Source organism: Belonocnema kinseyi, chromosome 4 (genome assembly GCF_010883055.1).
Source record: "Belonocnema kinseyi isolate 2016_QV_RU_SX_M_011 chromosome 4, B_treatae_v1, whole genome shotgun sequence".
Classification (NCBI taxonomy): domain Eukaryota; kingdom Metazoa; phylum Arthropoda; class Insecta; order Hymenoptera; family Cynipidae; genus Belonocnema; species Belonocnema kinseyi.
This window is the reverse complement of record NC_046660.1, coordinates 122,665,754-122,693,248: the sequence shown is the minus strand read 5'-3', so window position 1 is coordinate 122,693,248 and position 27,495 is coordinate 122,665,754. Positions and strand designations below refer to the sequence as shown.

The 27,495-nt window shown below is 30.2% G+C and overlaps 2 protein-coding genes across 5 annotated transcripts in view; one reads left to right on the top strand and one right to left on the bottom strand.

The window, feature by feature from the left end:
• LOC117172184 (cytochrome c oxidase assembly factor 1 homolog) overlaps positions 1 to 9,530 on the bottom strand; it is an 89,648-nt gene extending 80,118 nt beyond the window's left edge. Inside the window, exon 1 of one of the 2 annotated variants that reach the window (XM_033360020.1) lies at positions 9,258 to 9,530. The gene's annotated coding sequence lies outside the window, so the exon portion shown is untranslated. The remainder of the gene's footprint in view (positions 1 to 9,257) is intronic. The other variant, XM_033360019.1, reaches the window with a different exon arrangement.
• LOC117172181 (protein C12orf4 homolog) overlaps positions 9,060 to 27,495 on the top strand; it is a 134,154-nt gene continuing 115,718 nt past the window's right edge. For 2 of the 3 annotated variants that reach the window (XM_033360015.1, XM_033360014.1), the window contains exon 1: positions 9,060 to 9,303. The gene's annotated coding sequence lies outside the window, so the exon portion shown is untranslated. The remainder of the gene's footprint in view (positions 9,304 to 27,495) is intronic. The other variant, XM_033360013.1, reaches the window with a different exon arrangement.

Genomic DNA, 27,495 nt, shown 5'->3' with positions numbered 1-27,495 from the left:
CGTCCCGGTACCACTCTATTCATTTGGAGTAGTTCCATGGACGAAGAACGAGCTCAGATCTCTTGGTATCAGGACAAGAAAGGTTATGCACATTAACAAAATCATGTATATTAAGTCTTCCGTTCCGCGACTGTACATCTCACGCCGTCAAGGGGGTCGCGGAATATTGAGTCTTGAATGTCTTCACAACAGGATTATTCTGGGTACAGCACATAGAGTTGCAAATGAAAGAGACCCTCTTCTTAAAATGGTCAGGAATCACGAAGAAGTGGGCAAAGGAGCGTTTCTGTACAAAGCAGCTGAGGAGGCTGCTGAAGCACTCGGACTTGACTTCAGTATTAGGGGTGAGCAAAATGCATCAAATCTTATCTATCTCGAGTGCTCACTCCTGAAAGCCCTAATTAAGAAAGCACAAGAGAAAAACTTTCGTGAACAGCTCCTCGATAAGAGGATGCACGGTATCGTCCACAGAAATATGAAGGATCAGTCAATGTCTTGTGAGCTAACGGTTGCTTTCCTTAAATCGCCCGGATTGAACTCTGGTACGGAGGGTTTCATTTTTGCATGCCAAGACGGTGTCATTTACACCTTAACATACCGTCGCCACATTTTGAGCCAAGACATTCCCGATGATAGCTGCAGGGCGTGCCATGCACACCCCGAGCATTTAGCTCACATGCTATCTAGTCGTCCAACTCACGCGGGAACGACCTACATTCAAAGGCACAATGCGGCACTAAGAGTGCTTTATTACCATCTCTGTGACTCGTACGGCATTAACCTTAATATCGCTCGCCTAAATGCTCCTAGGAAAATTGAGTCAATTGTCGAGAATGGGAAGTGCCGCATATACTGGAACTTTATATTCTCGACAATTGTTTCTGTTGCTTACTCGGGGCCTGACATGGTTCTTCTTGACTTCGAGAAGCGAACCATGTTTGTTATCGAATTTTCGGCACCAGCTGACAAAAACATCATAACCAAGGAGAATGAAAAGAAAGAGAGGTATCGAGACCTTATAAGGGAGTTGCAACGATTGTACCCGGAATATTCTGTTAAATTGATCGCCCTTATCATCGGCACTCTTGGAGGTGCCAAGCTTTCACTTGCTAATGGCCTAAAAAGCATCCATGCGTGTCAACAATATGCTAGAACACTTGCGGGGAAAATGCAGAAGGCGGTTGTCCTTGGGTCGCTCCGTGTTCTTAGGGTGCACGAGGCTTTTGCTGGATCGTCGTATTGATTCCTTTACAGACTGTAACCACCTATCTCACGGTTGTGAGACGTGGTTGTGGCTGAAATTTTACCGCGAATTCGCTGGAAGCGGGTGCAATTTTCCAGATTAGCACCCGCTTCCGGCGAAATCCTGCGGTTGTCCTTATGAGAAATTTTTAATATGTATGTATGTAAATTTATCGGACTTTCCTCGAATTTGGTCCATTTGAATAAAAAATGTCGAATTTTTATTTTTTGACCTCAAATTTGTAATCAAATACATAAAAATCTGTCCTGTATTTGCTATGATGGAAATCCAGCATTGTTTAGTTTTCAACCAATTGGGCCATCTAGATAAAGAAATATTTAACTTTTATATTCCCACTTCAAATTTGTGATCATAAACCTGAAAAAACCTTAGTAATGAGCCTCATAAAAATCAGAACAAATTTAAAGGAAATTTGTTTAATTTGCGCCATTTGAATAAATAATTTTAAATTTGATTATTTTTCACATCGAATTGGCGATCTAAACCCGAAAATACCCTCTGTCCAAATTCGAATGAAACCGGCTATATATAATAGGTGTTTCGGTTAATAAAGTCGATTTTGCTAAGAGATGGCGTTACGAATACGTTTGTTGGTGTAGACGCATGGCGTCTATGGAGTTTTGAAGGTTCGTCATACGTCACCAAAAGCCAGTTTGTTCTGGGTTGCCATCGTGCAAAGAACATATTTTTTGAAAGCTTTGAAAATGTTGAATTACGTACCTGAAAAAGCCGTTTTGCGGGGAAGTTTAATAACGTTAATTCATTTGAAGAAAACGGCTGCTGAAGGTTATAGATCATTGGATGAAGCTTACGGGGAAAATGTTATAACACAAAAAAACGTGTGAAGGAGGGTTTCAACGGTTTAAAACTGGTGACTTCGATATAGAAGACAGGGAGCGTCCAGGTCAGCCCAAAAAGTTTGAAGATGAAGATTTGCAAGCTTCGTTATTGGATGAAGACTCAAGGCAAACGTTGAAGCAAATGGCAATCCATTGAATGTTGCCCAATCCACCATTTCCGAACGTCTACATCTACATGCATTGGGAAAGGTCCAGATGGTAGGGAATTGGGTTCCATATCAATTGAACGACAGAGACATTGAAAGACGAAAAACCATTTGTGAAATTCTTCTAGCCAGGCAGAAAAGAAAAGGTTTCTTGCATCAAATTGTGACAGGTGATGAAAAGTGGATCTATTTTGACAACTCAAAGTGAAGAAAATCATGGGTAGACCCAGGCTAGCCTTCAACGTCACAACCAGTGCGCAATATACATGGAAACAAGCCTTTGCTGTGTATTTGATGGGACAATAGGGGAGCTGTGTATTACGAACTGCTGAAACCTGGTGAAACGATTACTCGCGAACGGTATCGACAACAATTAATTAAATTAAACAAAGCCTTAAAAGAAAAACGAGCAGAATACGCGCAGACACGAGAAAGTCATTTTTCAACATGACAATGCACGGGCTCATGTTGCGATACCAGTCCAAAACTATTTGGAAAACCTTAAATGGGATATCCTACCCCACCCGCCGTATTCACCCGACTTGGCCCCATCGGACTACCAATTATTCCGATCGATGCACCTTTCTTTTGTGAAGGATTCCATGCATTGCCAGAAAGATGGGGAAAAGTTGTAGAAAACAATGGCCAATACTTTGATTATTAAGGTAATTCTTTTTGTTATGTAAACGAACGGCCAAATTCTCAAGGCCAAAACTCAGTTTTCCCTACTAAAAAAAAAGTCAGGAATCATCAGAAAAAATCAAGACATCTGATCATTTCGGTCAATTTTTGTTACGTTTCTAGAAGGAAATCTTCAGGAAAAGTCAGAATTCGTGATAAAATATTTTGAAATCGTCGTAACATTGGGCTCTAAGGACAATCCTTTTATTAGGATTTTATTAGGTTTATTTATATCATTCATTTATAATCATTTATGCAAAATTCCTTGATATTTATATTTAGTTACCAATACATGACTTTGAAGGTGAAGCTACAAATGTCCATTTTTATATATCTCCTTCTTTTTAAAAGATTCATTTTAGCTATCCTAATTTGTAACGTTTTATGAAAAATTTTAGGTATATGAAATAATTAAAACGCGTAGATTATAAATTTTAAACTTTTGAAACTGCATATGCAACATTGTCAACAAAAATTATTTTTAATGGTTGTTGCTTTTCAATTGGCCTAACGTACCTGCTGTCCTAACCAATGAACTACTCGATAGGTAGTGAATTAAAATATTTACAGAAATAGCCAGACTTATCAGGAATGGTCAAGACATTCATAAATAATCTTCAGAACTTCTGACAATTTGTGACAATCCCTGACTTTTTTATTAGGATTGCGATCAGAAACTTGAAGCCCTCTAATAACGTGTCGCATTGAAAAGTGGAACTTTCTTACATTTTTCAAAAATATCCGTATTTGGACCCAAAATGTAGAATTTTTATTTCTTTAACTCATATTCGTGATTAGAAATAAAAAATCCCTATCAGTATTGAGGCTCATAGAAATCCGTCAGTTTTTTCAATTCTCCAGAAAACTTCCCCATTTGAATGAAAAATTTTAAACTTTTTAATTTTGACTACTTTGTCCCCAGAAACCAGAATAGTCTCTCAGTAACGTGCTCAAGCTCTAAACACAAAAATCAATCGCCTCATTTTACTAAATAAATAGTAAAATGAAATAATTTTTAGATACTACCCTACTGAAAATCTGCAGTCGTATTTACGCTCGCATTTTCTGGCGCAATGGACCAAATGCAAGGAACAAAACTTTATTTCTGTAATATCTTTGTTACTAATATTAATCATTATCATTTTATTATTTCATTAAATCGACGTGTCCAAAATACAAGGTGCCATCTCGACAGAACCAAATAAAATGGTTCCCTACTTCAGAGGGCGCTAGTGTTCCCAATACTATTTATATGGGATTTTTAAGCTTTCATGTTTCGCCACCCGAGATGGCACCTTTTTATTTCGTCCTATCGAGATGGCACCTTGTCATGTGGACCCGTCGAAACATTAATTAAAAAATAAAAACTATTTTGCAAATACACTTGCCACGCTCAGAGCAAAAGCGAATTAAAAAAATAGTTGCGGAAAAGACAAGTAAAAACATGGGAGAGCAAAAATGACCTAAGAATTAGCCGAGAGGTAAAACGACACAAGAATGAAGAGAGAAGATTCCCCCCACTTTGCTCCTGCGAAGACCAGCCTCGTGTAAAGCCGAAAATGCGCGAACATGAACTGAGCTCGCCCGACTTCACGAATGACGATCTAATCAGCTGCTTCCAGAGCTGCCAGATCGAGCCTAAGTTTGATCCCCACCATAGGTCTTCTATTTATATCTCGATCCCCATTTGAAAGAAATTAAAGAAACTAGCGATTCTGATGTTTCGCGCGATTCTTAATTTCATGCATGAGTCGATTTTGAGGTTATGTTTTTCAGGTGTATATAATATGGATATTATTACTATTATATATATTATTAATGTTAATATTATAATTTTATAAAATTTTATATTCATATTAATGACTAGTTGACTATCTTTTAATAGAAATAGTTCAACTTTCAACTAAAACAATTAGTTTTATTTGAAAACAGTACATTTGGAATAAAATTCATAAATTAAAAAAAATATAGTTAAATTTTTTAACAAAAAGTTAAATTTTGATCCAAAAAGCTAAATTATAAACTAAAAAAGGCATTTTTAATGAAATACATGAAATTTGCACAAAAGAAATTTATTTTCCATCAAGACTGATTTTATATAAAAAATTAATGTTTAATCATTGTTCAATTTTCGACCAAAAAGATTAATTTTCTTGTAGTTAAAAAAAAAAATTTTTAAAAGAAAAACAAAAAGAATTTTGTACAAAATAGTTAAAAATCCTCAAATATTTAAAAATCCTTTAAAATCTCTTAAAATTTTTTAAAGCTCTTGAAAATTCCTTGCAATTTTAAAAATACCCTAAAATATTTTCAAATTCTTTAAAATGTTATACCAAATTAATAAAATCAATGACAAATTCCTTGGAATCTATTAAAATACCCTAAAATATAACAAATCTTTCAAAATCTCATATTAAAAAGTTTTTTAAAAAGTTTAAAAAAAAGCAAAGCTGATCCACCTAAAAGCTTCCAAAAAAAGTTTCTAATCTCTTTGCTCTATCTTGTGTTTTTTTTTCAAAATATCTGACTTTATTAACAAGTTTGCGAAATCTTCAGAAAAAATGCAAGATAGAGCTCTCAACATTTTGTTTAGAAGTTTTCAAGTGAAACAACTTTGATCTTTTGACTTTTTTTGTATCTCGTCTCATTAGTGCAAAAAATGCGAATTTTCATAAAAATAAATCCAATTTTCTCTCCTCTAAAACGGGAGCTCAAGATAAACTCTTTTGAGATAAATACACCACATAAGTACTACCTTTGAAAATAAACAACCCTCATAAGTCTGATTTATGGGGCCCCAGAAAACCCCACAAGTGAAAAAATGGGTTTTACAAGTTTTCGGCGCTAATTATGATTTTTTACATTTTTTTAAAATGCAAATTATTTCTTATATATAAAATACTACTTCATACTACTAATTAGATGTTCACATAAATTTTTTAGGCAATTTCTTACTGTTTTTAGCAATTTTCTCTTAAAATAGAGAAAGACAGTCGCGGTTTTTAAATAAATGTTGCAATTTTTGTCCAAATTTTCAATCCCAGTGAAGTGCTCATATTAACAAATTAATATTAACAATCAATATTAACAAACTTAATTGTTTAAACAAATAATTATCATTGTTAATAATATATATTTTTAAATACTAGAAATTGCGAGTTTTTCTGGAATTTTCTGCTGTGTGTCCACTTTTTACTTAAAGTGAGTTAACATTTTATTCAATTTTACAATAATAATTGTTTAAACAAATTGTTATTGTTTATAGCTATCTTTTTCTATATTAATACTAGGTAGTTGCAGTTTTTTCCCGAGATTTAAAACTTTTGTCGATTTTTAAATTAAAATAAAGTAATAATAAATTGAAGTTAACAAAAATAATTGTTTAAGCAATTTATTACTATTGCTGATCATTTCTCTTTGCTTTAGGAAGTGGTGGTTTTTTTCTAAAATGTTTACCTATTTGTTTATTTAGCTTCCTCCCAGAGAAAGCTTGTAATGGTAAAATTTTCGAAAATTCTTAATTCGTTTAGTAAACGTTCTTCAATTGAAAAATGTCTAATACAATGGGCTAAGTAATTGTCCGGAGGTGTGTGTATTTGTGTATATGGATGCCACACTTTTTTCTGATCACGATAACTTGATAACGGTGGCAGATAAATTGATTAAATTTGGAGGACTTCTTTTCGCGACTAATATCTTAAAACTGACCGATGGGTTTCTAAAAATATTTATTGCGGTTTTTTATAGTGTTTTATAATATTCTGAAAGTCGGGTTTTTATAGTCAAACTTTTTTCATTAACATAATTCAAAGTTGATACAAGAAAATAAAAATTTTTCGCCTGGAAACGAATCGATTGACCTATAATATTAATATATTTGATTAAAGAGTAGGGAATTCATGATAATTTAAATATTTTTAATATCGATTTTTATAGTGAAAATCTTCTCAATCTCATAATCTAAAGGTGATGCAAGAATAGAAAAGTTGGGTTGATTCCAGGCGAATCGAGTGACCTATAATAATGATAAATTGAATTGAAAAGTAAGGAAACTATGGTAATGCATTATAAAAATAAAAAAAATTAACCGTTTTTTATAGTAACACTTTTTTCTTTAATATAATTCAAAATTGATGGAAAAACGAAGTTCTTTTTTTTTTGATTCGAGACAAACCAATTAACCTATAATATTAATACACTTTATTGAAGATTAAAGAAGTTATGCTCATTTATATTATTTGAAACATCTGTTTAAAACAGGAAAACTGTTTTCATTGAAATAATTCTAAGTTGATGCATGCATATAAAAAAATCTGTCCGCATCGCGGGCACATTCAAGTCGCGCGCTACGCACGCGGCTCGCTTCGCTCGCAAATTTGAGCGCGCCTGGGGCGCGCGACGGTTAAATGTCGCGCTTCGCGCTCGAACATAATTACACCTCGGGCTTCGCGCTCGGATATTTATTCTTTGCATTTGGAATGCTTGAAAAAAACTTTATCAAAAAGATCTCTCTTAGATGACAGTATTTATATGTTGCGACAGAACTTTTCGCTTTCCTTTTCAAGATTGAAAAGTTACTATTTCAAATACAAAATATGGATTTGTCTGGTTTGTCATTGTATTTTAAACATTGTTTATATTATTTTGTAATTTTGTATTTTTGGTGAATTTCTACATTTTAATAGCGATTCTATTTTTTCAGATATAGGAACAACATTTGTTATCACGTAAGATCAAATAAAAAACTATCGATTGGTGTAAAAAACGAAAAATCTATTTTTTCCACATTAGGTCTCTTTCTTCGCGGACGGTCACGAATACATTTGCTAACAAGAAGCAAAGTGCTCGTAAAATAAGCACCATATAATTATAAATACAAAGTGGAAACATGCAACATCTCATTCACAGCTAGTTTCACTTGGAGCAACTTATAACTAATTAAATTTAATCAAATTAATTTTTTTAAATTATTATTAATTGTTTATAACTCTTCTTCTATAGCAATGCTAGATAGTTGCGGGTTTTCCTGAAATTTTTAACTTTTTGTCCAATTTTCACTTAGTGACGTAATAATTAATGCAAGTTAACAAAACTAATTATTTAAATAATTAATTAGTGTTTAAAACTATCTTCTCTCAGATAATTATTACAAAGTTGCGATTTTTTTCTGTAATGTTTAACTTTGATTTATCTTTATAGTTATAAACAAATAATAAATAAACATTAAAGAATCTTTTATCAAACAATCTCTTTCTTGTTTGTGAATATATTTTTCTAAAATAAAATAGATATTTGCAAAAGTTATATCGAACATTACTTCCCTTCTTACAAAAGGCAAAAATCCAAAACAATATTTACCAGAAGTTGTAACAGAGTACCGGTAAATATTGTTTTGGATTTTTGCCTTTTGTAAGAAGGGAAGTAATGTTCGATATAACTTTTACAAATATCTATTTTATTTTAGAAAAATATATTCACAAACAAGAAAGAGATTGTTTGATAAAAGATATATATATATTATAAACGACGAGCCTTGTTTTCTCCAGGGAGGATGAACAAATTTCCGGGCGATATGAATGAAAATCCGAAGACCAAAAATTTGGACCACCTAGCGAAACAGTCTTAACCTTAACATGAATTTACTTTCGGACAATTGAAAGTTTCGAGCAACCTCAAACTGTTCCAGAGTAGCTTGAAACTCATTCATAACTTTGAGAGTAATTGAACACTTCCGACCGTTTCGGAAGCTGGACATCAAAGTCGACTCGAAATCTAACCTAAAATACAATTGTATGTTCACTCGACTCGACTCGTTCAAACGTCGAGTTCTTTGCATATCCCCGCCAAAGAAGATCTTTGTCACTAATACTATTTACCATTGAATATCTTAATATTAAAAATAAACTTTTTATAATTAAAATCAACATTATGTGAATTGACACTTCACTTTTCAAAACTGCACAGTATAACATTTTTTCCAATTTGTATACCGAGTTTAGGTTTCCTAATTTTGTACTAACTACAGATTTTTTATTTATATTATGAGGTGAATTTGAAGCAAAAAATTGCAGGATTAGAGCCAATTAAATTGAGGATACATGGAGCCCAATATTTCTTGATTGTTACGCTACTGGAGATAATGCTGAGCATTATACATAATTTACCAAAAGATAAAAACAGAATACAGCATATCGCAAGTGTTTGTCAGCTAGCTTGAGTGGTATATCATTATTTCAGACACAAACAAATATTCTGGACGATGCGATTAAATGTTATAAGGACAAATTCACATTTTAAAAAGCTTACCTTGAAGTGAATCTACTGAAGACGGTGTATTACGTGTAAGATTGAGGTTAGCAACTTAAAGTGTTCTTTATTTCATTTCTCATATAAATGTCTTCGTTATTTTTCACCCTTTTAAACAATTTTCTGTGTAACATTCACTATTATCGTCTATGATTCAACAAGTATCAAAACTATAAATATGCAATTGAATTATGTGTTGCAGTTTCCAATTTCCTAGGTTTTCGTTCTTCTTGCCCCTGATCATTGATTATCCACTTGCATTTGCGTCCCGGGAAATTTGAAAATAAATTAAAGAGAAGAATTTTACTTTTAGGATATACAGACTGGCGACTTGACAGGGTAACCGGGATATGACAGGGAACTTTATTGACAAAAAAAGAAGAGAAATGGCCGGGAATTTAATTTAAAGCCCGGAGATTTACTTCTGATCGCAGACAAATTTAAGTTTTCATTATTTCAATAATATTATTTAATTAAAAACAAATGATTTCTACTTTATCTACAGTCGCATATTTTTCAGATAATCTCAGTTCAATACAATCCTAATTTATTATTGAATGCTCATTATTTTCCATTATAAGAAAAACCTTTTGTAAGATCGAATTGTTGATATTTCAAACATACAGAAACAAATCTTCTCTTGATTTAAAAATAAAAAATAATCACATCTTATTCGCTTACTCCTTATTCATCCTGAATTGGATCAGGGAATTTTAGAAAATAGTTATCGTTTTTATTTTAGGACAGCGAGTTCCCGTAAAGAAATATAATTTCACTTAGACCAGGGAATTTTTTATATAGGACGGAAATTTGTTTAAAGAATTATCATTCGGATTTAGAAGAAAATTATTTAAAAGAATCCCTGTTTCAAGTGAGAATTTGTCAAAATTTAAAAGTTCAATCCAAATTTTAGATAAAGAAAGTACTTTAATTATTTGTTAGAGTAGAACTTGTATTTCAAGGAAGAAATATTGCTGAATTATAATAGAAAATATTGTTACATTGTTCGTTACGAATTCATATTTCTTTGGTAAAAATTTGTATTAAGTGGTTGAAAGTTTAATTCTTTTGTTAAATATTCATTGTTTTGGTTGGAGAATCATCATTTTAATTGAATTTTCAACTCGGATTGAAAATGTAACTACTTTATGGAAAATCGATTTTTTAAACTAAAAATGTAATGATTTCAATATAAAATTTAACTATTTTGCTGATAATCTGCTGTTTTTTATATTTTAACAGAAAATTTAACCATTCTGTTTTTGGTTGAAAATGTGTCTTTTTTTTAAATTAAAATTTAACTATTTGGTTAAAAATTCACATTTCTTATTTAGTGATTAAACTAGTTTTGAAAATGTATGTAATTCGCAAAACATACATTTTCTTTATATAAATTTAATCTTTATGGTAAAAAATTCATCGTTTTAGTTAAAATGTAACAGTTTTGGTTGAAAAATCATTCCTTCAACTATAAATTTGAATATCCACTTTTTGGTTGAAAATCCACATATTTTGTTAAAATTCGATTTTATTTGGTAGAAAATCATCTTTTTCTTCGCAAGTTAATCTTCTTGTTGAAAAGTTCTTCTTCTCGGTTAAAATATCAAGCATTCCAGTTAAATATTTATAAGTTTAGTTGAAACTTCATCTTTTAGGTTGGGAATAAAAAAACTTGGTTGAAACTTAAACTCTTGTTAAAAATGAATTTTTTGTTTGTTTGAAGATTCATTTTAATTAAAAATTCATTTCTTTGGTTGAAATATGAGCTATTTTATTTGAAAACTGCTTTTATGTTTGGATGAAAAGGATTTTTTTTGCCGAAAATCTAACTATTATTTCATTTGAATATTCCATAATTTTAATTAAAAATTCATATCTTTGGATGAGCAATCATGTTTTTACTAAAAATTTAATTACTCAATTTTTGGTTGAAAAATTACCTTTTTTAGATAAAATTCATCTGTTTTGATAGAAATTAATCTTGTTGGTTGAAAATGCATCTAGTTGGTCACAAATTCCAGTAATCTAATTAAATCAATATTTAAGTGCAAAGTTTATATTTCTGATTTAAAATTCAACTATTATAGTTAGAGATTTACAATTTTAGTGGAAAATTAATCGCTTTGTGTGAAAATGTAGCTATTTTCTTAGAATTTAGATCTTTTTTGTTGAAAATTACTTTTTAACTGAAAATTAAAATTATTCCAATTGAATATTCCATAGTTTTAGTTGAAATTTGATCAGTTTAGTTGGACATTATTTTTTTAACTTAAAATTCAATTATTTAAGTTTTGGTTAATAATTTATATCTTTTTTAGTAAAAATTAATTTTTTGTTTTGTTGAAAATTCAACTATTGTCGTTGAAGATTCATCATTTTAGTTGAAAATTCATCACTTACATTGAAAATTGGACGATTTTTTGCTCTGCTGTGTTAAAGAATGTTTGGAATGAACGTCTAGGCTCACCAAAAGTATATAAAGAGAGAGTTTAGACATGTTTCCCCTTCCAAGGATTGCAGCTGCACCGGAAAATTAAACATTAAATGATATTTTCATGGGACGCAAAACTATTGAACTGTGTAGATTTTTATTATTTTTTTTATTTATGAAAAATTTGAAGTATATTTGTGTGAAAATGAATATTATTACTTCCCCAATAATTTGCCATTTTTCTATTATTAGTGTTGTCTCTATTCTATGTTAAATACTTTTGCAATTAAAATTATGATTAGAAAATCGCGCCAGTTCAAGTCAATCAAAGATCAACTAATTTCGATACAGTACAAAAATAAGGAAGTTCCTTGAAGCTATTGGTCAGCTCTATTAAATCGCATAAATAGCGCTTAAACAAGATAATCATGTGCGAGAAAGTTCTTGTCAAATATAGGCGCATATAAAAAAAAACAGAATTTTTGACACCTAAGAAGTTGCGTAACTGCTTTATCAGTTATCAGTTATCAGTTATTTTTTAAAGTTTTTAATATCAAAGTATTCAGCCTAAAATCACTTATAATTCGATTGTAATTTAAATGTCAATTGACAATGTCATCTTTTCGAATTTTTACGTGAAACGATGTACGTTTAAGAATGTGAGGCAGGCGTTGCAGAATCGTCGGTAGACGTTCCATTACAGCAGCTCGAAACAGATGATGTTATATGCCGGACGCTCTATCTAATTACGATAATGTATCGCTTGGATTCTGTTGACAAAATCTCATCCAAGATTTTCGGATGATAAGCCAGGGCTAACAGAAGAATAGATTTTTTTCTATTTTTTCGTTCTGTTTATTTTATATGATCAGGTGGATTTAAACATTTCTCATGAAAATATTTCAATATAATTCATTTAAATTTAAATAGTTAAATATTTAATGTATATATTCATTTAATTTGTGATTTCTGTTCAAATTGTATAGCTCGAAAATTTAATGGAGTTTTTACTTCCTGATGTATTATAAGTAAAAAAAGATTGAAATTTTAATGGAATTTCCAGCATAAAAAAAGAATCGAATGATTATAGTTCTACTAACCTTATTTAGTAAAAGTTTGAAAGTAAAAATAAAAGGAGTTACTAGAAATAATTTCTTGGAACATTAGAGTTGAAAAAATTGTTTAAGATGAAAAATACTTGAACCTGAAATTAATATTCTCACTTTAAATTTGAATTTGAACATTGAATCCAAGGCTAACTGAAATTAGAAGAAATAAGTATTGTAAATGAAAACTTTTAAATCATAAGAATTTCATCAGATTTGACTAAAAGCTAGTAATTATTTATGTATTTTTATAAAACATAAGAATTCACAGTATGTGATATAATAAATAGTATAATAGTATAATAAATTGCAAACATAGGTAAGTGAACTAAACTGTGTTTACATAAATATTTTTTAAATTTTATTCCTGGAAGAATATTTGAAGGTTTGCAGTATACAGAATTAGATAACATACAAAAAAGACATTTTTTAGGAGAGCGAAGTAACATTCCGTAAAATCAAAATCAGCCTAGAAAGATAAAAGAAAAAGTTACTCATGAGCTGAATTGTTTCTGAATTCAGGCCAAAAAAGTATGATTAAAGAAAATTATCCAGTTGCGAGAAATAAAATGTCGAAGTTTACAATCCTAATCACGATTAAATGTGTAATTTTCAGTTTAAATAAAAAATGAGAACTCACTCCTGAGATAATAAGTTGTTCGATTGGGAGAAAATGAGTTTGACGAGGAAAAGTTAACCAATTCCTAGTAAATCATTCAAGAATTTGGCTATTCAAATTCGTTATTTTGAAAATCGTTTTTAAACATGGACTGAACATTTATTCTTCAGTTTTAAACATAATAAAAACTTTCTCCCGAAATATGGAGAGGCTGAGTAAGAATGGAAAATATTTTATAGAAAAAATTTATTCTGTTCCGGGAAAATAAAGATTTAGTGTGGCGGTATTACACTGTAACAGTTATAAAATTTATAAGGTTGACTTTTAGTAGAAATGGAAGACTTAAGATTTTAGGTTGGAATTTTATGATAATATAAAGTATAAATCACACGAATGGAAACAAAAATACGGTGTTCATAGTTGTAGTGGCGAATGGCGCGAACTGTCGGCAGTAATGTAGCGCCATTGCACTTGCGTGATATTGGTGGACGCATCTTATTTCGACTCTAATCTTAACTATACGTAGTATTATATTTTAACTAGGATTTACTAAATAAGGGGTTTTTTACAAAAGGTACTTTATTGAAATTAATCAAACTATGATTTATATTACATTAAATTTTATTACTCGATTAAATAGTTATTCATAGATATAGGAATTATATGTTCTAGTAATCACAACTTAACAGTTTAGAAAGCGTACATCTACTCCAGAAAAAGTTACTAGTGCCATAATAATTTGCTATCAAATACAGCACTCTTCATAAAAATCATTTTTCTCCGTGCAATAGGAAACATGATGTATGTTTGACGTTTGCGGTTATGCTGCTCATATTCTCATTATTTTTAATTTTTGATTAAACGTTAGTAGTTTTATGAGAGATTATACAGTGAAACTCTTCTATAGTGCCGATTTTGGGGCTGACGGTGGGTGGGAACTGACTCATTATAGCCCATTCCGCTTTTTTTGTTCACATCTGAGTGCGCGCCTGAGTGATAACCGCAGATCCCGCGCATCCCGCGCAGCTCCTGTTACACTTAGGGCATACTCTGTTTTGAATTATAATTTACAATATTAAAATTAATTTAAGGAATTAGTTTCGCCGTCTTTTTTCAATGATGACTATAATAATCGAAATGATCAGCAATCCAAGGTATTACCACGGTCACTTTTGTCACGCCCAACAGTACACATATATGTGACGTCATATGCTTTCAACCTTTTCTAAACAAGCTGGATGTTCATGCTTCTTTAAAAAATTTCAATAAAAAGGAACTATTTGTAAAGGAATATGTATTATCATCAGAGATGGTAACCACACACCGTGAAAATATAAATCAACCCCCTCGATAAGTTAACTCTACAAATAATAGAAAATACTTAACTTCTTTTCAGACTAGATAGAAAATATATTTTTTTAAATTTTAAATTAAGTTTTTCTGAAAAAAGATCTACTCCATTACTCCACTGGGAATCGAGTCACAGAACTTGCAATTGCCGTTTGCGTTCTTTTCCGTTAAGCTATTAGAGAGATCGAAAGAAGAATCTTCTTTTAGAAACACATGCTTTTTTTTTGTAAGGCGTTACGTTTAATACAAGTCAATTTTCAAAGGAATCTGTAATATCATCAGAGATGGCGTGCGAGATGGCAAGTTTTCCAAAACTATCCGCATTTTATAAGGTCTAGTGCGGAGTTTGTCCGGTCCACGAGTTCGAAAGCAGAATCCGAATTTCATCCGGTCTTGTGCGATATTAGCACGTTCCGACGTACACTTCTCATCCGGATTTTATTCGGACATACCGGAAATCCATCAGTTCCGACGTTTTTGTCAGTTTGAAAATTCTTTGTAATTTTGCGAAATTAAGGCGGAATTTGTCATCCGAATTTCATCTGATGCTATCCGGAATATGTTCGTTCCGCGTGCTTGAAATTGAAATCCGATCATGTCCGAAATTTGTATGAGGGCACTTCAGCTTTTCCTTCTGAAAACGCTATATCGATGGGTCCTAAGAGAAAATATGCAATTTTTTGGAGAGGGTAGAGAATATGATAGAAGCGAATTTGGGAGAGCTTAGGAATGAAAAGGAGGAAAGAGCGAATAAGGATAATGGAGTTAAGAATGGCGAGAAAAGAGAAGGCAAATAGGAGGAATACTACTGTGATAAGAGGATTGATGATAAATAGCGGGGAAGAAAGGGAGGGGGTGGAAGCGCTGCTAAAGAACATAAGGTTTGTTAAAGGCAAGGTAGGAAAAGTTCGGCTTGAGGGCAAAGGAGAACGAAGTGGCGTTTGTGGAATTGGAGAGCTGAGAAGAAAAGTTGGAGGTAATGCGAAACAAAAATAGGATAAAGGATAAGAAGGTTTTCATCGATCAAGATTTGACGAGGAAGGAAAGGGATGTGCAGAGAATGCTGAACGACAGGGTTAGGAAGGGGACGAGTGAAGGAAGAGTGACGAAGATAAAGTATCGAAAAATAAAAGTAGATGAGATAATGTGGGTATGGGACAAGGAGAAGGAAGTGAAGTGCAGGGGAATTTGTTGTTTGGGAAGTAGGGAGTAGGGGAAATGCAGGGTGGAGGAGTGGTGAAGATGCTGTAATTGAATGTACCAGGGGTAAATAAGAAAAATGAGGTTTTCTGGAGGTATATCTACTAATTTGATGTGGTGGGACTGGTCAAGAGAAAGGAATGGGATAGAGTAGAGCCAAAGTTGCCAAGGGGGTATAGGTGGTGGCTCCAGGAGGTGGTCAGAGCAAATAGAAATGGAAGGACTAGTGGGGGAATTATAACATAGGACGAAGAGGGAGAACACTCGTATGTGAGTAAGATGGGGTTATCGGTGATATACTATGTGATCATAAATATGAAAGGGTGGGAAGAGGCAGAGAAATTCGCAGTGAAAGAGAGGGTGGAATTAGACCATCAGCAATTAAGTTTTTTGATAAAAAGGGAGGGTGGCAGAAGGCATGGTGGGAAGGATGTCGAGAGAAAAGGAATACTGCCGGATACGCAGGCGAGCTTTCGGGACGGAACGAGTACTATCGACAATATTTACGTGTTGCAGCACGTGGTGGATAGAGAATTAGCTAAAAAGGGTGCGAAAGTTTATGTTTTTTTTTGTAAATCTAAAAGGCGCGTTCCCTTCGGTGTATAGGAGAAGGTTGTGGGAAGCGATGGAAGAGAGGGTAGTGGAGAGACCTGATTGAGTGCTTCTAGCAAAGAGCGAGGAGTCTTTATGGGAGAGGATGAAAAGGTTGTGAATATACTTGGGTAAAAATATATTAGATTTAAATGTGGAAAAGTCCAAGGTTACGTTGTTCAGGAAAGAAGGTGGGAGGGATAAGGGCTCTCTGTTTCGGAGGAATGGGTGAGTGTATGGTCATATAAAGGAAAGAGTGAGAAGGGAAAATGTGGCCACTTAATGGGAGACCTGAAGGATAAAAGTGGGATGAGAGTTGAGCGGTGGCCACCACGTGAAATCGCAGCTCTGATTACCTTCAGGGCCGACTAACAAATGCATGGTGAAAATCAGAAAACTGATGTTTTTCAATAATATATATTATTTTGCTTTTCTTCGTTTCTTGCTGGAGAAATAAACTTAAACTGTTCTAACCATGAAAAGGAAAACATAAATCACAAAATTATGAAATAAGTTGTACAAATATCAATATTGCTAGTATAATTTATTGTGATATTAAAATACACATTATTAATTTCTTAAATAAATTCTGTAAGGATTAAAAATTATTAATGTTAGTAACAGAGAGAAACTGAGAGTAAACTTTTAATTAGGAAGCCCAACGTTGAGTAAGTAGCGCCTCTGCGGTCGATTTCAGGTAGCTGCGTCTAATTCACACTACCCCACGTATATGCATTCTCACGCACACAGGCGCGACTCGCTAAGTGACATGTCGATTCGGCGGAGGATTTAATTTTCATCACGAGACGTGCGCTGTGTCCGGCCTATGTGTCTTCCAGAGAGAATATCAGCTTTTTGTGTGTTTTGATTTTCTTTTCATAAAACAGTATAATCGCGTTTCGAGGGGGACTAGGTGAATTAAATCTCACAATGTTAATACAATTACAGAAGAGAAAAGTGCAAATTGTGTCAAAATGAGCTAAAAACGTTTAGGTAATTTTTACAGTTTGCAGGTTATGTTGTTATTTTCTTTCCGATCTTCCGATATTTTCTCCTCAAAATATAAATTTCATTATTTACTTACAAAATATAAACAATTTTAATTTTAGGTCTTTCTCGATGTCTTCAGATTCTGAACTATGTAAATAGAAATTTGAAGAACGTTAAGTTCCTGCCACGTGGCAGTATGTTTATTTTCTGAAACACGTATCACATTTGTACCATTTTTTTTACAAGGTGCTATTTCTTCTTTGAAAGGTTTTTAACTTCAGAGAGCTAACTTTGAATTTGTTTAAATTGCAATTTAAAAATATCCGCTTTGAAAGGTTTAATTTAACAGATGGCGCTTTGAAAAAATACCAGATTAAAAAAATCGAAAACGGCATTGCTAAAAAGTTGTTACGCTGTATTAAAAATAAAAATATCTATTGATTTTTTTTAATGAAAAAATACCCGATGGTATCGAAATGAAGTCAAACATGCTAATGAACTATAACTTTTCTTTAAGTTACAATTTTTTTTAAATTGTCAAAAATTACATTTTTTTAATGCAGGTAACTTTTAGTAAAAAAATATTTTGTTTTATACATGTCAAGCAAGGGGCTGTACATAAATTACGTAAACTTTTATTCTGAAATTTTAAACCGACAAAATTTTTTTTTGTAAATTTAGCGGTTACCCAAAAATGACTTGAAATGATGTGGGGTAAGGGAGAATTTCGTAAAAATAATTTACTTAGGAATCAAAAAAAAATTGTTCAATCCTCAACCTAAATAAATTCATTTTCAACCAAATAGTTGCATTTTTTAACAAAAAATATTAATTTTCTACAATAACAGACAAGTTTTCCACAAATTACATAAATTTTCAACCAAATAGTTGAATTTAAAAACTAAAAATTACCAATTAGTTTAACTGTCTACCGAATTGTACAATTTTCAAGCCAATATACGTTTTTAACTAAAAAGAACGAGTTTTCAAGAAAGCAGTTAAAGTTTTATTGAAATACCTAAATTTGCTAACATAGAGTTGAATTTTCAACTAAAAAGTTAAAGTTTCAACTAAAAAAGATGCATTTTCTACCAAACCTGGATTAGTTAAGTTTCCTGTTAAAAATAGGTAATGATCGTCCATATTTCAATCAAACCATTTTAATTCGCAAGGAAAATAGATTAGGCGTGCTTCTGTTGGATCTTGCGCTTCTCGCTCGATATTGGGTTACCACGCGATTCGCGCTCGGACATCATTGCAACTTGTGTTTCGCGCTCGAATATTTATTCTTTGAATTTGAAATGTTTGAATAAAACTTTATCAAAAAGATGTCTTTTACATCGCAGTATTTATATGCGTCTTCATATTTCTGAATTTTCTACGCCATTTTTCTCTATCTCATGTTTTTATGCTAAAAATAAGATTTTTGTTTTCATATTATTTTTTATGGATAAAAGAAAATAGCGTACAAGTCTTCTTTTACATTTTTTATGTACCTGGAGTCTTTTCACGTAATATTGATATTTTTGATTTTCTGAATACTACTTTCGATCAATAAAAACAAAATGACGAGTCCTATTGAAAAATCGTTAAAAGAAATTTGGTGTTTATTGTATTTTTCGTATTTTGCGTTATTTGGTTCAAAATTTGAATTTTGTTTTTCAATTTTCGGACAATTCCAATACTTTCGCAATCATAAATGAGCAGAATGTAATAAATTATAACCAAAAGTTTTAACTCTGTTTTGGGTGAACAACTTTCGTCTCTTAATTTGTTTTTGTACCTTTTCTCTTTTTCCACAAATTTTTCATTTTTATTTTTAACGTCATTTGTATGATTAAAACCAAAACTACGCGTCCAATCAAAAAGTGTGTAATGACAAACTTGTATCTCTTTTTCGGCAAACAATTATTGTTAGATCATTTTTTTCGTAACCTTTTTCGTTTTTCCACAAATTTAATTTTTTTATTTTCAAAGTAATTTCTCACGAACAAAACAAAAAATACGCGTCCTATCAAAAAGTGATCATTAAAAAATGTGTTGATCTTTTTTGTGATCACAATTTTTGTTCATTTATTTTTTTGCGTATGTTGTGTATTTTGACCACAAAATTAAATTTTTAATATTTAATTATTTTTTGTGCAGTCGAAAATGTGAATTTTCGATTATTCAAGAACATCCAAAAAGTTGTTATGATCGTTTTGTAGGGCTTTTAAAAAGCAATGCTTTTCTTGCCTTGACTTTTTTTATACCGTGCGTTGTTTGGCTTAAAATTTGGATTGGTTCTTTTAATTCTTATAAATGCTATAACAATGATAATTTTTGTATCGAAAAAAGTCATGAGGACAAATTTTTTGGCTTTCTAAGTACTACGAATAATGTTACATAAAAATTTTTAATCTAAAAAAATGGTCCTAACATTAAAAAAAATGTTTTATCTTTTTGAATTTCATCCAAAAGGGCGTTAAAGATCAATTTCATTCGTTAATTTCTTCAAAATCTATCGTGTTTAGGGATGGGCGGACAAACAGGTAGCCGTCATCGTAAATACTTGATTTTTGGATTCAGGGGGTTTCAAAACGTGGAGATCCGTTGAAAAACTATGGTGTCAAATTTCAGACATTTCTAATACAGTGAAACCCTTTAATAGCCCTTCCGAGAATTGACACCGCTCTGCAAGTAACGGTAACAGGAGTAGCACGGGGTGCGCGGGGTCTTCGGTTGTCACTCAGGCGTGAACAAACAAAAACGGAGCGGTCTATAATGAGTTAGTTCCTACCTACCGTCCGCCCCAAAATCGGCGCTATAGTACATTTATACCTCGTAGTAGTAGTACATTTCTTCTTTCTTACAGTACTTTTCTTATTTTTCACACGTAAGATATTTTCACGCCTGAAAATCGCTAAAAACAATAGTTAAGAAGTTGGATCAAAATTTAAATATTCAATTGAGATTTAATTATGTGTTTAAAATTTTTTTGGGGGAACGTGAATCATCTTGTTTTAAAATTCAAATACTTCGTTGCAAATTTATGTACTGTATTGATCATTCCTTTTTTTGGCATAATTTAAATCATATTTGTTAAAAATGCAACATTTTGGTTGAAATCTAATCTGTTGTACTTACGAATTGAATTGGTTTATTGAAAACGCGTCTCTTTTTATTCAAATGAAAGAGTTTCAACTTTTAGATTGATATATCAATTACATCTTTCGTTGGAAATTATTATTTTTGGACGATTGTTAGTTTTTTTCTTTTAAATTGGATTTTTAACTAATCCAGTTTTGGTTGGAACTGAATCTTTTTTAGTTGAAACTTCAACTATTTGGTTAAAAACTGACGTATTTTGTTAAGAATTCGTCTTTTTCGGTAGAAAATTAAACTGTTTTTTATTTAATGTAAAAGTATTTCTTAGTTAAAATATTAACTATTACATTTTTCTTTGAAAATTCATTTTTCTAGATTAAAAATGTAACTAAATTATTCAAAATTCGGTTTTATTTGCTTGAGAATTAATTTTGTAACTGAAAATTTAACCATTTAGTTGAAAATTTAACTTTTTGGTCGAAAATTTATGTACTTTTTAGAACTTTGGTCTTTTTTGGTAGGAAAATAATCTTTTTGTTTGAAATTCCAACTCTATGATAACAAATTTAGGTATTTAAATAAAAATTTAACTGCTTTCTGGAAAATTTGTTCCCTCTTATGATACACTCCCTACTTATTGGTGGGGCATTTAATGGTAGCAGTAGGGAGAGGAAAGATATGGGTGGAGGTGAAACTGATGTGTCTATCTCATAAGATAGAAAGAGATAGCGGGAGGAAGAGTGATCTGAATGAAAGATGGTGATGAAGTCGTAGCGGAGTGGTTTTTTTTTAGTCTAGATTGATACGGGTTAGCTAAGGTCCATTTTTTATAGAAAAAAGGGGACAGGTTGAAGTGAGTAAGAGTGTCGGCTGAGAGAGCTGGAATAATGTTTTCAGACGGAAGTTGATGTACAGAGTAGTCGCCTCTGGAGAGTGATGGCGATTTGGCTTCCAGAAACCTAGGGCTGGTAACCAGATTTAGGTTTCACAAAGAGAAATAAATTGTTGCGTTTTTTTATTAAGAGGGACGGCAATGGTTTGCGGTTCGAACCAGTGATCCCAGATCTGAAACGAGATGTCCAATACTATGACGGGGCTATGTCCGTGCGGATATAGTAGGAGACGGTATAAATGACTGGGTTGCGCGCGCAACTCATTTCTCGTCTTCTGAATTTGAAAACTCGAAGGTGTACGATTGCCGGTCGGAACACTTCGGCGGTTCTATTTAAATCTCTATCCGCTTTGAAATACAATCAAGAGGTTAGGATTTTAATATTTCCAGATATCGTTATTTCAAGCATAAAATATAAATGATATAAATATACATATATTATTTATTATTATTTCGGACAATTTAAAATAAAAATGTATATGCAATATCAGCATATTAATACCGTAATTAATATTTTGTTGTATATTATATTGTGTTCATTATACTGTATACTTTATATTGCGTATATTATTGTACATGAGGAATTAAATTATATGATTAGGTGTGTCATATTATAATTATATGTAGAATAGAATAGAATTTATTGTTTTCATTGTATACTTGTACAAGTTTTTACTATACTCTTTTGCTCTATTAAAGTTTTAAATAAAACGAAGCCACATATTTTCTCTCTTAGAATTTTTACCTGCTCAGATAATAATTAAATCATTAAATCATTACATATTTCTGTGTCTATATTACAGTTCCTCTTGTCCTTAGGCTATATTTCTCCTCTATGTCACTATTTTCTTCGATATTATAATTATATTAATATTAATTCAACTTTGAACGCTTAAAACTCTAGCACAATCATTCACTGCTAATTAATATTAATGTCAATATCAATATCTGTTGAAATAATATTATTATAATTATATTATCATATATAGTTAATTACATATTATATTAATTCTATGTACCAGATCTAAATGATAGTTTTTTCAAAAAATCTCTAATCCAATTCAGAAATACATACAATTGATTTGAAAAATTTCCTGTTCCAATTTAAAATTCAGAATAAAATTAGAAAATTCAAACTTTTAAATCTGAAAATGATTTATTTGAGTAGGAAATCTTTTGAATTTTAAACTTTTAAAACTAAACCTTGAAAAATGTTTAATTCAGAAATATTTCATTCAAACGCTCAATACTTCATACTTATAAAATACAAACTTTTAACACTATTTAATTTTACCATTTTTTTAATCAAATTATGTTAAAATATGAAATTATCGGTTTAAAATTTTTATGACTTTAAAATTTGAGAGATTTCTGGTTAAAAAATATACATTACGCTATGATTTTTAAGGTTCAAAATGATAATACTTCAAGAAAATTTCAGTTTGTAACATTAAAAATTGAACTATTAAACAATTTTTTAAATAAAAACTTTTTTAAATAAAAGTAAAATTATTTTTATTTTAAGTTGTTCCAGATTAATATTTTTGCATTGTTATTTATAGATAAAAATGTGAGTTTACTCATTGAAAATGTAAGAAATTAACATACTATCAAAATAATTGAATTTTCGACTAAAAAAAAGAGAAAAACAAATTTGCAACAAAATAGTTACATTTTCAACCAGAAAGGTGCATTTTTTAACTGAAATCAATAATCTTTAACCAAAAACTGGAATTTTTACAACTAAGTTTAAATTTTAGCGAAGAAGTTGAAATTTTAACTAAAAAATGGTGTATTCTAAAACAAAACAAAAAATTAATTTAACAAAAAAAGACAAATTTTATCGAAAAATTAATAAATTCTCAATCAAAACAAATAGATTTTCAGTCAGATAGTTAAGTTTTGATACATAAAAGATGAAAGGATTTTTTTTCTTAATTGTTGAATTTTAAAGCCAAAAAGTTTATTTTTTTACAAAAAAGTGTAAACTTTTTTTTTAAACGGAATAGTTCAAAGACTTCTGGTTAAAAAATATAAACCAAAGCTATTATTATTTTTCAGTTGAAAATTGAAATGTTTTGTTAGACAGTTCGATTTGCAAGATTGTCAATTCGGCAATAAAACTTTTGAGTTTGGATTCATAAATACAAATGTAAAAATTAATAATAAAAACGACTTAAAATAAAAGAATTCAATTTATGATTTAAAAAGTTTCCAATTCAAAAAGAATTGTAATTAATCCATTTTTATGAATCAAAATGATTTAGTCCTTAACATTTAAAAATTTATTGATTTAGTCTTCAATTCAAAGCATCGAATATAATAGCTTTGGTTTATATTTTTTAACCAAAAGTCTTTGAAATATTCCATTTAAAAAAACTTCACACTGTTTTGTAAAAAAATCATCTTTTTGGCTTTGAAATTCAACAATTTAAAAAAATCCTTATTGACTTAAAAGTCAACTATTGTTTAAAATTGATATATTTTTGGATGAGTTTAACAGTTTCTAATTAAAAATTTTAACTTTTTTTGTTGAAGATTCATCATTTTAGTTGAAAATTTAACTATTTGTTTGCGAATGAAAGTTTTTCTTTGTAATTAATTTTTTTGGGCTTAGAATTCAATGAAAAATTCCAGGTTTTGGCTGAAGATTATTAATTATCAGTTTAGTTGAAAATTCAATTATTTTGATAATAAGTTAATTTCTAGCATTTTCAATTGGTAAACTCAAATTTTTATCTATACATAATAATGAAAAAATATTAATCTGGAACAACTTAAAATAAAAATAATTTAACTTTTATTTAAAAAAGTTTTTAGTTAAAAAATTGATTTAATCGTTAAGTTTTTATGGTTAAGAACTGAAATTTTCTTAAAGTATTATCATTTTGAACCTTAAAAATAATAGCGTAATTTATATTTTTTAACCAGAAATCCCTAAAATGTTAAATTCATGAAAATTTGTAATTTCGTATTTTAACATAATTTGATAAAAAATTGTAAAATTAAAAGGTATTAAAAGTTTTTATTTTATACGTATGAATTATTGAGCGCTTAAATGAAATATTTATGAATTAAAGATTTGTCAAGCTCTAATTTCACCCTGAATTTTGAATTGGAATAGGAAATTTTTCAAAGTAATTGTATGTATTTCTGAATTCGACTAGAGATTTTTTCAAAAATTATAATTCAGATCTGGGACAAGGAATTCTAAAAAATAATTAAAATTTTGAGTTAGGAGATGAGAAATTGACAAAAGAATTATAATCAGGGTGCATTATAATAGAACTAATATTATATATAATTAACTATATATGATATTATAATTAGAATAATATTATCTTAACCGATATTCATATTAACATCAATATTAATTAGCTGTAAATAATTGTGCTAGAGTTTTAAACGTTCTAAGTTGAATTTCTCTATTAAACCGAAAAAATTTAAATAGCCTTTCAAAATTAGAAAATTTATTTATGAGAATCATTTAAAATAAAACAATTACAAATTATAAGTACTAACAAGCACAACATTTTTTATTAACACTTTTTAAAATTACTACCAATTTTAAATCTTAAAAATCGAAGTCCCAAGTAGTCATGAAAAAAGTATGATGTAAACAAATTCTAGGAAGCTATAGTTTGTAATTGTTTAATTCCAAGTGATTGTCATAAACAAACTGTAATTGGAACTGCAATATAGATACAGAAATATGTAATGATTTGATGATTTGATTATTATCTGTTCAGGTAAAAATTCTAAGAGAGAAAATATATAGCTTCGTTTTATTTAAAAATTTAAGAGAATGAAAGAATATAGTAAAAACTTGTAAAAGCATACAATGAAGCCAATAAATTCTATTCCATTCTATATATAATTGTAATATATTACATACTTAATTATATGATTTATTTTCATCATGTACAATAATATACACAATATAAAGTATACAATATAATGAACACATTATAATTTACAACAAAATATTAATCACTGTATTAATATTCTGATATTGCATGTATATTTTTATTTTTAAATTGTGCGATATATTCAAATATCATTCAAATCGTCAATTTCATTAATTTCTTTCAAATGCGGATCAAGATATAAATAAGAGTATTATAGTCTAACATAATTATAATATTATCATTAATAATATATGTATATATTTTTATATATGATAGTATTAATATTTACAGCATTTATATTTTATGGTTGAAATAAGGTAACCTCAAAATATGCGCATATATAGAGGCGCGCGAAGTATTGAAAACATGAGAATCGCCAGCATCGAAATCTGGAAATTTAAAAATCCTAATGTCTGGATTTTATTTCAAAGCGGATAGAGATATAAATAGATCCGCCGAAGTGTTCCGACTGGCAATCGTGCACCTTCGAGTTTTCAAATTCAGAAGAGGAGAAATGGGTTGCGCACGCAATCCAGTCATTTATATCGTCTCCTACTATATTGAAACGGACATAGCCTTGTCAGAGTATTGGACCACATCTCGTTTCAGGTCTGGGATCACAGGTTCGAACCTAATGCTGGTAACAAGCTGTAGGATTTTTAAGGGTGCTGGTATCCAGCTGCCAAAAAAGTAACGTTCCGGGCAGAGCTGCAAGATCGAGCCTGAAATTTACCCCCACCATACCTACCGTTTGAGAGCGGCAAAACAACAGGTGCATGATTACCACTGTGAGTTCGTGTGTAAGCCGAAAATGCACGATTTGACTTCGGTTTTCTGCTGTACGATGATTGTCGATCTAAAAGCTTCGGGAGACTTCGGTGGTCTTCTATTTATGCCTCGAGCCCCATTTGAAAGAAATGGAAGAAATTGGCGAACTTAATGTTTCGCGTGATTCTTCATTTAATGCATGAGTCGATTTTAAGATTATGTTTTTCAGGTGAATATAGTATGAATATTATTACTACTATATATTATATTAATGTTAATATTATAATTATAAAATATAACATTAATTTTAATTAATAGTTGACTAACTTTTAATAGAAATAGTTAAACTTTTAACTAAAACAATTAGTTTTCTAAAAAAAAAATTGAATGAGAAGACGAATTTTCTTGTAGTTAAAAGAAATTAATTATTGAAATAAATTGAAAATTCCTTGAAATGTTTTAAAACATCCTAAAATATTTAAAATCCTTTAAAATCTCTTGAAATTTTGCAAAGCTCTTAAAAATTCCTTGCAATTTTAAAAATACCTTAAAATCACATACTAAATAATTGAAATCAATTGAAAATTCCTTAGAATCTAGTGACATGTCCTAAGATGTATCAAATCCTTTAAAATCTCATATTAAATTACTGTAATAAATTGAAAATTCCTTAGAACCTTTTAAAATACTCTTAAATATTTCGAAACCTTCAAAATCTTTTGAAAAATCTTGACATGTTTTAAAGATTTTTAAGGTACTTTGGAGTTTTTTTAAACAACCTTGATATAATTATTAAAATTCTTTAAAACTCCTTTAATTTTTAAAAATGAACGAAAAATTCACTGAAACCTTTTTAAACATGCTCAAATGTTCAAAATCCTTAAAAATCTGTTGACATCTCTTGAATTTTTTTAAAGCTCTTGAAAATTCCTTGAAATTTTAAAAATATCCTGAAATATTTTAAATCCTTTAATTCCTTTGGAATTCTTAAAAATAAGCCTTCTAAAAAATTTTTAATTCTTTGAAATTCCTGTAAACAGTAAAAATAAATTGAAAATTCTTAGACATTTTTTTAAACGTACTCAAATATTTCAAAAATCCTTACAAATCTTTTGAAATCTTTTGAAATTTTGTAAAACTTCAGATTGAAATTAAAAAAAGAAGAGTTTCAAAACGTTAAATATTTCAATGTTTGTAGCTTAGAGTTTTGAAGATGGAATCAATAAAAATTCAAAGCTTTCGAAATTTAATTTTCAAAAATTTTCAACTATTCCATAAGAATAATTTTCAACTCGA